This window comes from Schistosoma haematobium, chromosome 4 (genome assembly GCF_000699445.3).
Source record: "Schistosoma haematobium chromosome 4, whole genome shotgun sequence".
Taxonomy (NCBI): Eukaryota; Metazoa; Platyhelminthes; class Trematoda; order Strigeidida; family Schistosomatidae; genus Schistosoma; species Schistosoma haematobium.
This window is the reverse complement of record NC_067199.1, coordinates 25,610,622-25,625,918: the sequence shown is the minus strand read 5'-3', so window position 1 is coordinate 25,625,918 and position 15,297 is coordinate 25,610,622. Positions and strand designations below refer to the sequence as shown.

Genomic DNA, 15,297 nt, shown 5'->3' with positions numbered 1-15,297 from the left:
TAATGTTCTTGATATGTAGATAAGTAAATATATTTTATACATATGCACATATATATCGTAGATGCACACTACTGAGCAGTCCCATACTAGGACGAAACGGCCGTTCATTGCTTCCAAGTTTCCATGATGGTCTTGCTTCAATTGACTCATGAATTCAACTATCAAATTACTATAATATATACAAAACCCCTATCTGAACATATGTATAGGTTTATACAGAATACATATGTGTCATTCTGTGAAAAAAGTTGCCAATTAGCAATATTCCACTGTCGTCAAGTAAAAATATTAACAAAAAAACTTTTACCAGTTCATCTAAACAACCATGTACTACATTTTTCTTTTCCGTATTAGTTAAAAAATTGTTTGTCTTTCATAAATAATAAATTTTTTATTTTGTCTATCTGTATGCAAAACTGAAGCTTAACATCGGATAATTTATGTATTTGTTTCCAAATATTTGATATTGACTAGGTGATTTGTGAATACGTATAATTATATGTATGTGTATATGTGATTAGCTTCGTGTTTATTCACCTCTTATGGTTACTAAGTATATAATAAATCAGTCACCTAGAAGGTAATATTTATGGATTTTTATCTCATTTTAGTTAATTAATAATTAAGAAATGTCTTCATACTACGTCTATGTTATTTAAATAAGAGAAATATAGATCAGCAATAGTTATGAATGAATATAACTGGAATTTGATAAGTTTTCCTTGTCTAATCTTAAATATTATACATGATTTATATTAAGGGCTGATTTCAGTTAAGCAACCGGTTCGCCTCGATAATATCACTAGGAATTTTACCTTGGACATATACGTCTCACAGTGAAAACCAAAACTGTAGACAATGAGTGGGCGCATCCAATGGTTATCATGTCTAATTTATGTTGAAATGCGATGTTGCCTCAGATATTTAGACGAAACAATTATCTAGTGGTTTCTGGTTTTCAGTAGTCGTCTAATTATTGTCAATCGTTGACGTAAATTATGAAAATTCAACAATCATCACAAACACACAGTAATATTATGAATAAAATCGAAGGTGAGAGATTATTGTATAATTGGGTATTGAACTGTTACTTGCCGAATAGTTGACCTCTTTGAATTCAAGATCCAATATACAGTTGAATGGAGCGATTCTAATAATTCATAAGAACTTACAACAAGGAAAATAGACATTCTCAGAGATGGAGTCATTATCTTCCCGTTGATTCAAATTTTTTTGTAAAACTATTGTTCCGTTTTAGTCTACATACTCTCCGAAGAAAAGCTATTTGGAATTGATTTCCAAAAAAGCTACTTCTGAAAAAAATATATAGCATGCAACAGCAATTGGAATTGGAATGCCTATCAGCGGAAGTTTGAGAAAATTACATTGAATAGAATAGGAAGAGAAACAGAGAGCAATTACAGTAACAACAGAAATGAAAGAATCATGAAACATGGAAAGTAGAATTGAAGGATGATGGGAAAATCATTCATTTAATGTATGGTTTTCATATTTTACGAAACCACTCGGTAATTTTGCATCTGAATTCTTGTTCATTGTATATTGATGGTTATATTAGCAGAACAGTTAAGTATGACAAATTGTCCGGAAGCCTTTTATGAATTTTTCTGTGAGCATTTGAATATTATAAGGCTTCTGGTGGTTGCTGAATTTACATCAAATAAATTAAGAAAATAGTTTGACGTGACTCGGTTGGTTACTCATGGACGACAATCTAAGATAATTGCGCAATATTGTGAAGTTAGTTATATATATCACTCGATATCAATTCAAAATTCTAGAGGTTAAATGCTCTCCGTGAAACCGAAAGTCTAGAATTTGATCTTACATAGAATCATGGATATATATTTTTAAGGAGTCTTATATCAGGACAAGAATAATGTTCATTGCTTTCTTGTTTTCTATGATTGCCCAACTTAAATTCAGTTCATGATATAAACTATAAGAAACACAGTTTTTTTTCCCTTAAACTTATGCTATTTGACTTTTATTTAGTCAGTTTGTTTTTTTGTTTATTGTTTAATATTTTTATGTAAATTTTTTATTTCATTCAGAATTCTAATTTGAACTTTCAAAGCATATTTTCTTATCATGACTTGTTGACAGTGGGTTTTATTTTAAACGTCAGTTCACTGGTTAAATAACTTTTGTTTTCGTTTGTTCTCTTTTTCAATGGGTATTTATGTAACAAAAGTGGTTACCATCTTTTTTTCTCGTGACAAGGATAAATTTTCTTGGTAAAATACTGGAAATATTCTAATAACATATGAATCTATGCCACTTGTATGAATTGTTTCGTCATTGAGTTGGGTTTTATTCTTATTTTTTTCTCAAATAAATTAGCCTATGTTTACGGAAATTCTTTTTGTCAGAATATTATCTCAATACATCTTCGAATGTCAACAAAGGACAAGTTTTAAATGAGAATGAAACATACATTCTAGATTACTTTTCTGATTACTGTTAAGAAAATGTAATCATATTGCTTTAGACTCGATTGTAATTAATAATTGGAAGGCTATAGAGTTTTAACCAGTTGATTGGAATTAATTGATAGAAAACTGATTACCACAAGCTGGGATTATTTTTAGCTAGGTATATCTATGTTTACTGAATAGGTGAAGATCTATCAGTCAACTAAACCACATCGTCAATATATATATATATATATATATATATATATATATATATATATATAAGAATTGTTAAGAATTGTAAAAAGGTTTTGTTTTGAATAGGAACCAACTGTCAACCGTTCGTTAAATGGTATCATTTTTTGCTGTTTAATAAAGTGAATAGACTTAAAAAAATTGTTAATTTTATCCTCTCACTAAAAATGGCAATACATAAATATACAGTGAATTAAAAGATATGACGTCAAGTGATATTATTTAAAGTCTTTAAAGAAAACGTTTAAGATGAATATAGGAAGCAAGTTTAAAAGTTCTGAATGGTACAACGTCATCTATTTCGATTAGTCATAGAAACTTTTACCACGGAGTGGTTCAAGAAGACAAATGTTGCTTTTATTCTAGGCTATATAACTTAAAATAATTAAAAACACTACATTATTATAATCGCTGTAAGGTCAGTCAGTCAGTCAGCTACAACGTAGGACCAGGCACATATATGCATCGGTCAAAGTTGCCATACCTCATTAGCGCAACAAGATGAACACCGGATTCATAAAAGTAGTTAATTCAGTCGTGTCAGTATATAAAAGAAAGATTGTAATAAGGATATAGTACAGGAAGAAAGAATTAGTTCGTAGAAAAAAAGATATGAAGGGATTTTAATCCCAAGGTTTAAGGGAAGACAGAGAGTGTATACACCGACGCAATTGTGACCGGTTCTGAGTCATGTCACCCAGAGACTCCAACCACTGGTTAGGATAGTCACGCGGACCCCAACCAAGTAGTCTGCATCTACCAACATGGCTCAGACTAGAAGTTAGTGACTTCAATGACTGATGCCACGTTTTGATTCGACCGCCCCTAACTTTCTTCCAACTATCACCAACACCGGTTAGCATTGCACGTCGTGGTAATCGGTGTTCAGGCATACGTAACACGTGGCCCAACCATCTCACTCGATGAAGATTCACAACCTCATCAACTGATTTACCATCATTCCCTAATACCTAGCGTCTAACCTCACTATTACTTACCCGGTGATCCCAGCAGACGCCAGCAATATTTCTAAGGCATCTGTAGTCAAATACTAGTAGCTTACGAGTATCTTCTACTCTTAATGACCATGTTTCGCTGCCGTAAAATAGAACAGAACGGACTGCCGCGCAGTATACTCGTCCGTTTATTGATAGACGGATATCTCGCCTTCGCCATAGGTGACGTAAGTTGGCAAAAGCCAAGCGAGCTTTTCGAATCCGTGCTGAGATTTCGTCAGACACCAACCCATTAGGGCTGATCAGACTTCCAAGTGAAGTTGTCAACGCGTTCGACTACTTCACTCCATATCCTTAGTTCAGGTGTTGACGCAGACCAGTCCTGAATCAAGAAATTGCATTTAGAGGGAGAGAAGCGCATTCCAAACATTCTGGCATTGTTGCTCAGTGCTACCAAAAGACTCTGCATTTTATCAGCGTCTTCACCAAACAGGACTATGTCATCCGTGTATTCTAAGTCGATAAGTGGACCTCCTGGAAGGAGATCAGTACCCAAGAATTCAGTCGAAGAGAATGTTATTTCCATCAGTAGGTCTATGATGAAGCTAGACAAAAGTGGACAGCCTGGACGGACACCACTTGAGGTTGCAAAAGCAGATGACAGTTCGCCATAAGCTCTCACTCGACTAGTAGTGTTTGAGTAAAGAGTTTTCACAAGGTTTATGCACTTCCGAGATACGCCTTTCAACGACAGACACTGCCACAGAATCTCGCGGTCTACAGAGTCAAATGCTGCTTTTAAGTCGAGAAAGACCACCATTGTCGGACGCCGATAAGTATGCCTATGTTCTAGAACCTGACGAATGGTGAATTTGTGGTCGATGCAGCCACGACCAGGTCTGAAGCCAGCTTGATTCTCTCGTGTATGCAGTTCACGGGTCTTAGTTAAGCGTCTGACAATTATCGAGGCTAGTATTTTAGATACTATATTCGTTAAACTAATCCTTCTATGGTTGTCACAGGATGATTTTAACCCTCTCTTATATATTGGGACGATAAGTGATTGTGTCGCTGTAAGGTAGTTAGAGATATTCGGGAGGAAACCTTGTTTAGCCAAGAGTTCACGATATTTGGTCATCGCCAGAAGTGTGTGACTATAAACTTGTAGGAGCAGGTACTCCTTGATGGGTTTGATGATATGTCATCAAGGTCCATAGTTTTAAATACTATGCTGTACTATTCAGGTTACGACTGATATCTTGTGCGACTAAAATAGTAACAGTTGGTCGATTACTGAGCAGTGCTTAATGTCATAACTGTGAAGCTAGGTGATATGAAAGTCAATTCACAACAGAGAACCAGTTCCATCAAAAATATAGGTACAAACAACTCATATCTATAGGTATTGTCTTGGTGATGAGTGTGAACGTTTATGAAACTGGTCTGCGTTTGGTCAGATTATAGAGTATAGTTTAAACTCTGATTATATACCATTGCAATTCGATTAGTGATCATTGAAAACTCGGCATTTTATCATAGGCTTTATATTTATTACATAATAGTAATGTGAACGTTAATCAACAACTTATGTATGTGTGACAGCTAACATATGCAGAATCGTGTACTTAGCTTCTAATTATATTTTGTGCACAAAGGGAAGTCAAATTAGCACAGCACTCCAATCAAATTAAGGGAAATAGTTTTTGAATTATATATATATATATATATATATATATATATATATATATATATATATATGACTGACTTAAGTGCACGTACACCATTAGTTTATAACTTCAATACGTTTAACGGTTACTTAGATGTCATCTCTTCAAATATGTAATTACGTTACATTTGTTTGGGTGATATACAGTAGCATTGTGTGAAGTATATCTTAGGAAGTACATTCGGCATCACATGATTATCCCATTTGTTATACATAAACTAATTAATAATTAATTTAAAGTATCAATATTTTCGCATGTAGAATAGCAATTAATCACAACAGTTTTGAACATTTTATTTACCATAAACCTCAACCAACTATATTATCGTTTGAAGATAATTCAATGAAATACTGACAGCTAACATTCAAATATACATAGGATTTGTATGTTTCTTTATACATATTATAACATATTTCAATATTTGGAAGAAAAGTTCTTTTATTTAGGTTCATAGTAGAAATTATTTCATTAAAATTTGTGTAGATTTCTTTCAAATGATATAATGTTATCTATAATGAAACAATGAATTCGTTCATATCTTTATCTAGGTCATTTATTTAGTATTTTAACGAACAAGGATATCAATGTCATTCAAATTGTACATTAATTTCCGATTTTATCTTTTAATTTAATCAAGAAAAAATATTCAATAAATCATTACAGAAATCACCACCAAACTGCATCATGAGGCAATCCCTAACTTGGAATCCTGAAGGGAAACGGAGAAGAGGAAGATCAAAAAACACATTACATCGGGAAATAGAAGCAGATATGAAAGGGATGAATAACAACTGAAAAGATCTTGAAACGGATGTTTATTTTATTTATTTATTTTAACACATAGATATTGGTACAAGTATGCACCAAATACATATGCTCCACACAAATCTCATTTGATATGTGTGAGGGCTGTGATGCTGCCCGGGTGCCCAAACCGAAGCAGGTGGTTTTCTTAGGAGGCCACTCCCCGAGCCTTCAACCGGAAGGTCTGATCCACAAGGCAGTGGAGAAGCGTCAGGAGATTCAGTCCCATGGTAGCCGATGACCAACGATTGGTTCATACTCCATTTGTTCCTTCAGGATACTGGAACTAATGTGTACTATTGGTTGGAATCATGGTTTTCCAACTCCCCTAGGTGGACTCTCCATGTCCGAGAACCCGGTTAAAGCGCCGGACCTTCACTTTTCGTCCTCTCAATTTCGTAAACAGTACCCCCGCTACGAGAAGGCAGTGAGTAGGACTTCCCTGGCAGAGGCTATATACGCGTGGCCATGTGAGAGCATTTCGAGAGGGATAGCGGACTCTCCCCATTCTTGGCCGTACCAGGGCAGGACAGGGTTTAATAGCGAGTGGTGGTGGGCGATCTATGCTCCTCCAAGAAGAGTAACAGACGTGTGAAAGTAAGTAAGTAATAGAGATATATCATCAAATAGATATTTGTAGTATTTTCTTCATAGAAATTAACAAAGAATTTACGTGTTAAGGCATATAATTATAAATGCTATCTGACGAGATAGAGATCAGTAATAGCACAAGTGAATCGTCTTCTGTAGATGGTAAAAGTTGAATTATGAATAAAATGATAATAGATAGATTATTTTGATTGAGCAATAATAACATTGTTTTTTGCCTTTAGATAAATCAAATCAATTCATTAGCAAATGTTCTATTGAGTGTTCAGTAAACATTATCATCTTGTTTAGTCATTTAATACTGATTCAATTGTTTCAATTCAGCAACACTAATGACTACTTACTGATCAGTCATAATCTGAGCGTTATAGGGAGTTTGGGGACTAAGACTGAAGTAATCAGTGGACTGCTAAATTTCAAAAGATTATGGATACACCTTGTTGATGAGTCGCAACCAGAAAGAAATTTATGCCTAGAATTTCTGCTTGACTACCTCCATCAATCTAAAGTGAGATTCATGTTGGGTGGATTTTAAGCTTTTTTCCGCCCATTATTAAGAGGCATCTGCAATTTCAAAGAAAGTTGATATCGATACAAAACGTTAACTATGTTAATTATCGAGGTAGATTTCACTGAGAAATTCTAACTGAAACATAATTCCTTACATTACTCGATGATATTTTATTAAATTCTTATTTGTCCCCCAACTATTCCTCAAGATATAAACGGGCTTAAATGATTTACTCCTTTAAATTCTTCTCTGTATTCCTGTGCACCTTATAATGGTAAAATTGATCAGCTGAATGGTTTAAAAATTTCATCATTCAGCTTCTTCAAAGATATACAATGTTTTAAAAGTGACTTACCACAGTCTCAGTTAAACTATGTCTATGTCAGTGTTGATTTCTCTGAATTGAGTGGTTTAAGTGGAAGACTTACATTGGTATTCTGGACAGTGTCAATATGTATGTAATTCAAGAAAGAATAATCCATGTGAAATCATTCACTAAATACCTAAAACATTTTATTATAAGTTGTTGTCGCCACAAGAATTGTTATTTTTATGCTGTTGTATTTCCAACGACTATTTATTTATAATTAGCTCACCACTAATGAAACGTTCATCTTGTCAAAAGAACCCAATATCACTAAAGTCTTTTACATCGATAATACACTGTGTAAATTTTACCATCATTGAAGATTTGTGAAATCTATTAAACTTAGATGTTGGTTTGTACCATAAAAGTGTTTTATTTCTTATAGTTTATCTAGTAAGGTTATATAATAATCCATAAATAGTGTTGTCATAGTTGACAATCAAATAATTCGCAGTTAATATCTGACGTTATTAATTTACAAACATTTTACAAAACAAAATGAATCATAGATTTGGTTTTTATATTTACCAAAACTTTTTTTGGAAAATAATACTAAACCTTATTCAAAATAGCCACCTTATAAGAAAGCCTTCACCTGGAATCCTCAAGGCTAAAAGAGAAGAGGAAGACAAACCAACACATTACGCCGAGAAATGGAGACAGACAATGAGAACTATGGACAACAATTAGATAGAACTAGAAAGGAAGGCCCAAAACAGAGTGGTTTGGAGAATGCTGGTTGGTGGTCTATGCACCATTGGGGGTAACAGGCGTAACTAAGTAAAGTAAGTAATCTTATAAGAAAATTGTCATGAAATTATGTCATATTTTCTGCTATTGTGCTTTTTTAAAAAACAACACCACACATTTATTCTTGTTTGATGTTGAAATGTTTCAAATTAATTACAGATTTGTCACATAATTCACATTTAACTTCAATTCAATGAGAATAAACAAAGTTATTATTATAATTTTATATTTTGACATTGAATTATCTCCCTTTACAATAGTGTTTTGTTTCTTAGCAAACGAAATGTAAAATCGAATTTATTTAATAGTTATTTAATTCGAATTTCAAACTAGTTTTAAGAGTAATAATATCAAATGTATAAGTGGATAATGCCACGAAATAGATTACAGTTATTATGATTAAAATAATATTTTTAGAAGGGGGATTTGTGGAGATTATAGTAATTTTAGTGGTTGAGTGCATGAGTCGATCTAAGCTAGATCATGATTGAAAACCTGGAAGCACTGGATGGCCGTTTCATCCTATTATGGGACTCCCCAGTGTTACACATCTACGATCACACATGTGGGATTTGAACGCAGGACATTCGGTTTCGCGGGTGAACGCTTAGTCTCAAAACCATTGAGCAGTCCCATACTAGAACGAACTAATTGATGGTTATGAGAAACAGACAACAAAACCTGTAAATCAGTGAATTCGATGCATATTTAAATGATATGTAAAAGTAAAAACAATCTAAAAATGTTTTCACAAGATAATCTTTACGAATAGTTTATTTTTGTTTTGGAAATTTTTATAGAAATTCCTTGACCAATGGTTTATAATATAATGAAGAAGATTTGAAAATATCATTCACAGTGAACTGATATTCCTTGACAAACTATTGAGAATGATGAATACGTGATTCTATTAGTCTCAAAGATTTGCATAGAGGACGAGACAAAATAAAACTTAGGATGGTTAGACCTCTCAGAAAATACAGTGATATTCAACTTCTGCAGAGGTAATAAACTGTTAATGTTTAATTTTTATTTCATTCTTTATATAATTTATATTTTGTCTAATATCTCACGCATGACTTGATCGATTCTCAGAAACAGTAACTTTCCACTTAAATAACTCTGACTAACTGTTATCTATAAAGGTAATTGTCCTAGTTGTGAAATAACTAACTATTGATAACATTTAATGACAATATCATAGTATTACGAAAATGTGAATTGAATTTTGATTCACTGGTATCGTCCATAATGTATGTACTGAATATTCAATTCTTGTACTGCTTAAGGTCATGAGTAATTAACACTGGGGAGTTTAAACAAAATGAAAACAAATAACCATTGTTTCTCGCTTTTCTATAATTTTTATCTTGTATCAGTGGGTGATGAAAAACATCTATGTATTAAATAAATATCACAAACTTGTAAGTATAGGGTTGTTGCGATTGCTGGACATCACTGAAACCCTGAATCGATCCAATTTAGCCTACCATTTAAAATCTCGGTTCTCATACTTGAACAAAACGGTCATTCAAAGATCGCGTGCTTTCAATCAAAATCTGACTTAGACCGATTAAAGGTTCTAATAATATTACAAAAATGTTTGATAATAAATATCATTTCTATCTTAAGTAAAATATCGGAATGGGTTTTGTGGAGATTTTTAGAAATTTCACTGGTTGAAATCATGAGTCAATTGAAGCTAGACCGATAGGTCCTGGGTTCGAATCTCGCGAGGAGCGAGATCGTGGATGCGCACTGCTGAGGAGTCCCATACTAGGACGAAACGGCCGTCCAGTGCTTCCAGGTTTTCCACGGTGGTCTAGCTTCAATTGACTCATGATTTCAACCAGTTAAATAAAATAACAAATTTTCATAAAGATACAAATACTTTTTTCTCATTTTCTATGTGTATAAATAATGAATATTCCATTGAACTATTTCATTTATAAACTAGCAAGAAGACAATTCAATCAACTTTTTAATGTATCAAAAAATCTCGTCATCTTGAATATGTTACTTAATGAATTCATTTAAGAATGATATTGCTTTAGTCAAGATGTATTTAATTGACCCATATCCATAATGAAATATTATTCCCTATTAATGTACCAAACATTTTACATGATTAATAAAATGTTAGTATCTTGACGTTTGACTGAATAGTTAATTCAGTATTTACATACTAAGATAATAATGTAAAGCAGAGAAGTACATATGTGAACAAATGATACTTGTGAATTACAATCTGTAACTACGAGATTTAAAGAAAATTCACAACTGATGAATTGAAGATTATTGTTAAAATGAAGTAAAGTTGTTCGTACTAGTATGTAATGTTAATTTTGAGTAAGTTTGTAAGTCAACTGCACTATTTACATTAATAGTAATAATCATTATTATTTGAAAATTATATACTAGTCATTTTGATATGTTTAATTTGGTTGGCGTCCTACTGTACGGAGCTGAAACGTGGGGAGCTACTACAACCATCATCAAGAAGGTACAAGTATTTATAAATGGTTGTCTACGCAAGATACTCAACATCCATCACCATGATACCATCAGCAACAGCCTTCTGTGGGAGAGAACAAACCAGCTTCCAGAGGAAATTAGGAAAAGACATTGAAAATGGATAGGACAAAAATTATGGAATTCACCAAATTGGATCATGAGGCAAGCCCGAAAGGAAACGGAAAAGAGGATGGCCAAAGAACACATTACGTCGGGAAATAGAAGCAGATATGAAAAGGATGAATAACAACTGGAAAGAACCAGAAAGGGATGCCCAGAACAGGGTTAGATGGCGAGTGGTGGTGGGTGGCATATGCTCCTTCACGAGGAGTAACAAACGTAAGTAAGCAAGTAAGTAAGCATTTTGATGTGAATGATTCTATCCTATTAACAACTCTAAATTCATATGTAATTAGGAAAAAATAAATGAATTTACCTTAAAACTGTCTATCCCTGTAGAGCACTGTTCTAAACATAAAATTGTAGAAATTGATAAGAAATTATGGGATAGAATATTTTTTGTTCATCTACTTATGTTTGAATATGCTAGGAAATTTTAAACACTCAAAAACGTTTTTAAATCTGAAACGTTAGTATGAATTTAAGTGAGACTGTTCATTTGATTTTCAATATTATGTTTGTATTTAAGGATAGAGTGAATAATACAATATGCCACACTGTTATTGCACTTATCATAATAGTCATCAGTGGATCGATCGATGAAAAAATGGTATTCAGCAACACAATATCAAGAAATATATCAGTTACTAGTGAAGTTGGCTAGTAGCACGCAGGTTTTGTCATTTTTGAGACCCATTAGCTGGATTTATTAGCATCCCAATGTTAATATTAACACTGCGACTCAAACTTATTATCCATTGAGCTACTGATTCCAGATAGATATTCACTTATGCAAATGGTTTAAATTTAAATTTAATTTTCACTGGTTTTTGATCATCATTTTTTTATTGTTCTTGACTGAATATTGTCCAGTCTTAGTCAGTACATATGTGTCCTGACTGGATTGCCTCGATATTGCAACATTTAACTTCAACAATGGACAAGTGTAATAAATTACAAAATAAATGAACCATTTAGGGGCCAAATTCCTCTCATTGATTTTAAGATAACTTGATTTATGTGCCAACTTCTATGAGTACTATACATTGTGAATCAATTAATTTTGAAAATCTGATTCGACGCTTCCGCTCAATATCAAATTTGCATATTAACTACGACCTATTAAAACAATATTTTCATAGAGAAATACTCTTATATCGATTGTCAATAATCGTAATATATTTATGTTACACTAAATCTAAGTATATATAAATTTAACCAATCACATTTTATGGATTATGAAGTATTACGTAATTCCTGCTAAGCAGTTAGATTATTCACACAATTCGGTTCTCATTGTTTATAAACGTTCGTCGAAACAGTTCTCGGAATAAATTTGTTTACGAAATATAATTTTATCATAAAAACGCATAAATTTCTTCAAAAATTCTTAAAATCATTTTGTTCATACAGAGAGGATTAGTATCCTTCTTCTATCAAGAGCTATAGATACATGCAACAGTTACAAAACGGACAAACCATAGGAAGGGTGAGTGGGGAGGGTTGAAAAAGAGCCTCAAATGACATTATTGTTTAGAATTAATTGATAGTACTACAAAATGTTTATGGTATCTTAAAATTTTATCAAATTTAACTTTCTGTCTCCATATTTGACATGTTGACAGGTTTATCATTCAGATTGATTTGAATAACCTAAAACTTTAATCAAATATGTTTTTTGCCCTTAATTTCATTGATTTCATTTAAATAATCAATAAATAGTAATTAGTAACAAGTAATTGACCTAAAATACTGGATAAATGATTTCCATGTTATGGGTGTATGGCTAAAACAATGAGAGATATGTAACAGATTTAGCTGAGGATAAAACAAACAATATAATAAAGATTCATTGTAATTTGAACTTATAACGCATCATCAACGCTCATACTAAACTGAGCTAAAATCAAGAGTTGGTAGTTTTTTGCAAAAGGAACGAGATTATTTTGTTACATTGTTGTTAACTGGTAAGTCAACATTTTGATCAGTGAAAATACACTGATATTGTGTGATCTTAAACCGATGCTATTTGTGAATAATGTAATTAATCTAGTTAGTGGTTTTCTTACCTCAATTTCAAAAATCTATCCAAAAGCTGTGATATTTTGTTACGACGTTTTTTGGAAATTAGTATATTTAAACCACTGTATCAAACTAACTGTATCCAATTAGTTTGATGATAATTAAAATAACCCATAGTGTCATTGAATAAGAAAAAGAGAATTCAGCGAAGAAAATTTTCTTTTCGACGATGATGTAACCTAGAGATGTTTCCACTTTACAGTATAAGTTTAACAAAGATATACTAACATTTTCAATTTACAAATCATTCAGTTAATGAGTTGAACAGAAATTAAATGATCTGAATAAGACAGATTACTGAATTAATTCAATTTGAACCCAATTTTGATGAATCCAACCATAATAAGATTATTCATGTATTTAATGTTCACAATAAATCAATCTGACAAGTAATTAGTTATTAACAAAATACTCATTTCAGTCGTACATATCAAACGAATGCTTAACAAAACTTATGTCTTACCAAAGAACAGCCATTAATTGATTTAGTAAAGGTTACTCCTTTGTCACTTCTAATTTTAAAGATGTTTACACTGTCGATCTGATCATCAGCCATTCTAGGATAATTAGTATGTTTGTTACATAGAAAAACATATGAGTGAACAAATAAATTAGGTCTTTAAATTAGTCTGAAAATGGATTAGAATTAAACTGCTATAATTGTCGAAGAAAACTAAAAGCCCACAAATGCCCTGGTATGGCCGAGAGTGGGGTGGGCTCGCCCTCCCTCTCGAAATGCTCTCACATGGCCACGCGTATACAGCCTCTGCCAGGCAAGTCCTACTCATTGCCTTCTCGTGGCGGGGGTGTTGTTTACGAAAATGAGAGGACGAAAAGCGAATGTCCGGCGCTTTGACCGGATCCCAAACCAATGGTGCACATGGGCTTCAGTATCCTGCGGGAACAAATGGCGTATGAACCAATCGTTGGTCACCGGCTACCATGGGACTGCATCTCCTTACGATGCTCCACTGCCTTGTGGGTTAAACCTTTAGGTTAAAGGCTCGGGGTGTGGCCCTCTAAGAAAGGCACCTGATTCGGTTTGGGCACCCGGGCAGTATCACAGCCCGCACAAAAAATGATGAACTGTCTACTTATGGAGAATATTCTTTTTGCTTCGAATAACAATCAAAAGACTTACATTATTATTATTACTATTGTTATTATTATTATTTACTACGTCATTTATTCACCCTCTTTTATTCCCATTCTGTGTATACTTATTTTTCGACTTATACATCAGCTCACCTACGGTGGAAACTCGGCTCTATCTAAACGTTCTCGAGTCACTGCCTAGTTGGAAATTGTATGTTACCACCAAGCACGAGTAATGAAACAATTTTTCTGAAACCACGTGCGCCATTCAAACTGTCTGCCTTCAACGTTCGCACGACTTATCCAGGTTGGACAACAGATAGGGCTGGTTATGTCTTTGGAAAGTCATAATATCGATGTTTGCTGTCTAGCTGAGACCCGTATTCAAGGCTCTAATGAAGTACTACAAATTCGCTCTCCATCTATCCCTTCAAAAAGCTTGTTTTACGTGCGTTTATCCGGGTACCCTGTGGCATCTTCGTCTGGTCTTGCTGGCGTTGGTGTTGCACTAAGCGCTAGAGCTGAGGCAGCACTAATCGATTGGATCCCCATTAACAGTCGGTTATGTGCTGTTATATTAGAGAGTTCCATCAAAGTGAGAAGAAATCAGTGTGAGAAACGATGTCTCTTCGTCATCTCCACCTATGCTCCGACAGATTGCAGCCCGGATGCAATCAAGGATGAGTTTTACCACCAGTTATCTGTTCTTCTCCAGAAAGTGCGTTCGACAGATATTGTAGTACTAGCCGGAGACTTGAATGCTCAGGTCGGGCGTCTAGGCACAGAAGAGAGTCGTTTAGGTGGCCGATGGGGACTCGTTGGTCGCAGGTCAGATAACGGGGACCGTCTACTGCAACTTTGCACAGACCATAACCTGTTTCTGGCTAGCACTAACTTTCGGCACAGTCATCGCCGATGTGCCACCTGGCGTCCTCCCTCTGCATCTCAAGCCTGGACTCAGATTGATCACATCGCGATCAGCTACTGCTGGCGTGGTTGTGTACAAGACTGTCGATCCTTTTGGAGTACCTATCTGGACTCTGACCATGCCTTGGTCTGCGCCAATCTTGCC

The 15,297-nt window shown here is 33.9% G+C and overlaps 1 protein-coding gene across 1 annotated transcript in view; it reads right to left on the bottom strand.

The window, feature by feature from the left end:
* Positions 1-15,297, bottom strand: part of MS3_00007738 (uncharacterized protein) — a 63,855-nt gene that overhangs the window by 4,046 nt on the left and 44,512 nt on the right. The window lies entirely within an intron of this gene.